This window comes from Bison bison, unplaced genomic scaffold (genome assembly GCF_000754665.1).
Source record: "Bison bison bison isolate TAMUID 2011002044 unplaced genomic scaffold, Bison_UMD1.0 scf7180017864186, whole genome shotgun sequence".
NCBI lineage: Eukaryota > Metazoa > Chordata > Mammalia > Artiodactyla > Bovidae > Bison > Bison bison.
The window spans coordinates 99,865-103,831 of record NW_011494758.1 but is presented as its reverse complement, the minus strand read 5'-3'; positions in this window follow the sequence as shown (position 1 = coordinate 103,831).

Here is a 3,967-nt window from a genome sequence, read left to right as displayed (position 1 = left end):
AAAAAATAAATTAAAAAAAAGTACAAAAAAAAAAAAAAAAAAGGAAGAAGATTAGGGTTCCTTGGGAATTCCCTCGTGCTCCAGCTCTGTGTTTTCACTGCCGTGATTCACTTTTAATCCTTATTTGGGGAACTGAGATTCCACAGACCACATGGCACAGCTGAAAAAGAAAAAAAAAAATGTTTGAAATTCCTCAGTGACTTGTACGGGAAGCAGAGACTAGAGATTGTGAAGTTAACAGCCAGCCTCACACTAACCTGAGAGGAGTGGACTACACTTCAGGTCATCGGACAAATAACTGAACATCCACTTCACCACTTCTAGCTAAGGCGAAACTCACTGAGACCTCTGCCCCATCCCCACCTCACACCCCTCCCCCACAATATCCGCAGGATTCCAGCCCGAGTCCCAGGCCTCTATCCTCAGGGTTTACAGAAGACAAGGGCCACCTTCTGGCTGCAGTGATGGCAGTGGGGGCTGGGGGGATCTCTGCTTGGTTTACTGGCAACTGCTGCTCCGTTTTTGTTTTTGTTTTTGTTTTTTTTTTAACCTCAGGTTCCAGAGGAAGTCAGGTTTGTAACTTCTGCCTTTATTCTTTATTGCTCTCTCAGAAATGCTGCTTTGGTGGAGTAGACAGCACACAGGTAGCCTGGAAGCTGCTACCCAATGGGTGAGACTGTCAATTAAAGCAATTCAGCCCTCCAAGTAAGTATTGATTGCACATTTACATTTGTTTCTTCAATAGAACTCTGAAAAAATAACTCTCAGTGAGAAACAATTTCCATGAAGATGCATAAATGGGAAAAACAACAGGGAGCCAGATTTTATAAGAAATAATCTGAGTAGTCTAAGTACTATAGACTATAATGGGCTTCCCAGGTGGCAAGTTGGTAAAGAATCTGCCTGCCAGTGCAGGAGACACAAGAGATGTGGGTTTGATCCCTGGGGTAGGAAATGGCAGCACACTCCAGTATTCTTGCTTTGAAAATTCATGGACAGAGGAACCTGTTAGGCTACAGTTCGTGGGGCAGGAGGAGAAGAGGGCAGCAGAGGATGAGATGGTTGGATAGCATCACTGACTCAATGGACATGAGTTTGAGCAAACTCCGGGAGATAGTGAAGGATGGGGAAGCCTGGTGCAGCACAGTCCATGGGGTCCCAAAGAGTTGGACATGATTTAGCAACTGAATAGCAACAATAGACTATAATACAATGGGTATACTAAGTATAGTATCATTGATATTTAATTAAAATGTAACATACTATACTATGGGTAATTATATATGATAACGTGTAATATAATATAGAAAGAGCTTTGGGCTTGAATAAAAGAGATGAGTTCTAGCCACAGTTCTGCCACTTGCTGAGTGGGATATATCAAAAACCTACCAAGACAATGATTTGATCCGAGTTTCATTTTCTTTCTCTGAAAATGGAGATATTCATGCATCCTCTCCTTGCCTTCACAGAGGCATTCTGAGTCATTTTATATAAAATGTCTCACTCCATTTTTTCATTTAGTTATATTCCTAATTCACTTCATGAGAAAGCTTGTGACAAAAACTATCAACAGAGGAGAATGAGGTGCAAATAGAGAATCAAGCCCATGCAAAATATAAATAGTTGGAAGTTAGCTACAGTTTGCTTGCCTCAGTTTGTAATCACACAGAGTCTAGTCCTAGACTGCTCTCTTGGTAGCAGGAGAATTCTGGATGCTCCAAGCCTGCTGCTTGGTTAATGCTCAGGCTCCAGATTGCTCCTGCAGAAGTCTTAAGAACTTGGGCTGAGCTGGCCTAGGGTGTGAATGGCACAGAACCCTCCCTTCACCAGAGTGAGGAAGGAGGAGTCAGCTTCACCAAAACCTCATGAACCAAGCACAACTGTCATATAATAGATGAGGGGTGCCTCTCCTGTGGGCTTCCCAGGTGGCGTTAGTAGTAAAGAGTCTATCTGCAATGCAGGAGGCTTGAGTTGGATTCCTGGGTCAGGAAGATCCCTGAGAGGAGGGCATGGCAACCCACTGCAGTATTCTTGCCTGGAGAATCCCATGGACAGAGGAGGCTGGAGGAACCCTACAGCCCATAGGGATATAAAGAGTCAGGCATGACTGAGCAACTTGGCACGCATGCATGCCTCCCATCAAAAGAAGGTTTCATTGGCCCACAAAGCCAGCTAAGAACTTAACAAGAGACAATTAGCCATTATTACCTTGACTCCTAGAAGTCACTTTTCCAAAATTACTATAGGCTAGGTCTATACCCACAATAAAATAATCACATTTCTTTTCCAATTCACCTTCCTCCCATTGAGTGAGTGAAGTTGCTCAGTCATGTCCGACTCTTTGGACCCCATGGACTGTAGCCTACAAGGCTCCTCTGTCCATGAAATTTTCCAGGCAAGAGTACTGGAGTGGGTTGCCATTTCCTTCTCCAGGGGATCTTCCCGACCCAGGGATTGAACCCGGGTCTCCCACATTGCAGGCAGATGCTTTAATCTGTGAGCCACCAGGGAAGTCCCTCCTATTACCTTTTTCAATTCTTAGGGCATAAGAAGAGCTGTTCATCCCAAGAGAGGCTTTTGATGTTTCTCTTTGAGAAGTCTTTCCAGTTCTTTTACCTTTTTTAAAAAATGCTCTCGTAATATTATGACATAATGCACTCACTAGAAGCATTGGGGACGCCCAGCATATTGGTGCCAAGAATGCACTTCCATCCTGAAGAACCCTCCAGATACCCAGTAAGCTCACGTAAAGACAAATAATAAACTTAGGGAAAATCCTAACTAACACAGGGAGGGAAAAGGATCCCAGCCCTCACTAAGTGTCCCCCCAGTCATGAAAGGAGCCTGTTAAAATGCCCTGTGCCAAGAGACTGCAGAGGACCTCCATGAAGACATTAACCAGAAGGACAAGGAGAGCCTGGCGTACATCAAACAAGTGTCTGAAGATCTCATGTCCCTAAAGGATGTCTAGAAAATTTCAAAGTGCCTTACCTGCATGCAGGACAAAGGAAAGGAGAATATAGACTCCAGCAGGGTGAAGATTACTGTGCCTACTGAGGGTACCTATTAAAGTTCATATGGATTTAATTTAAGTATTCACTTTTCAAACCTTCCAGGCAAGATTGTATAAGCTAATCAGTGATGGCCAAATAATTAAAAATCCTCAAGGATTCAAAATTGTGGCTGCTTTAATTTCAAAATCAAATATATCCTGAATTTATGTCATAGGGTTACTCTGAACTGTGCCTATTTGGGATACAGAACAGAAGTACAACCTAGGACTGGAAGAAACCAGGTCAGAGTCACTACATGGTATTCACATGGGGATGTCATTCACTTTGCAGTCTATAGAGACGGCATCCCATAGCACTATGCATGGCTCTGGAGCCAATAAATCTGGCTGCACAGCAGAATCAACCATAAAATCAACAAATATCCCATCCCAACCCAGACTTCAGTTCAGTTCAGTAGCTCAGTCATGTCCAACTCTTTGTGACCCCATGAATCGCAGCATGCCAGGCCTCCCTGTCCATCACCAACTCCCGGAGTTCACTCAGACTCACGTCCATCGAGTCAGTGATGCCATCCAGCCATCTCATCCTTTGTCTTCCTTTCTCCTCATGCCCCCAATCCCTCCCAGCATCAGAGTCTTTTCCAATGAGTCAACTCTTCGCATGAGGTGGCCAAAGTACTGGAGTTTCAGCTTCAGCATCATTCCCTCCAAAGAAATCCCAGGGCTGATCTCCTTCAGAATGGACTGGTTGGATCTCCTTGCAGTCCAAGGGACTCTCAAGAGTCTTCTCCAACACCACAGTTCAAAAGCATCAATTCTTTGGCACTCAGCTTTCTTCACAGTCCAACTCTCACATCCATACATGACCACTGAAAAAACCATAGCCTTGACTAGATGGACCTTTGTTGGCAAAGTAATGTCTCTGCTTTTGAATATGCTATCTAGGTTGGTCAT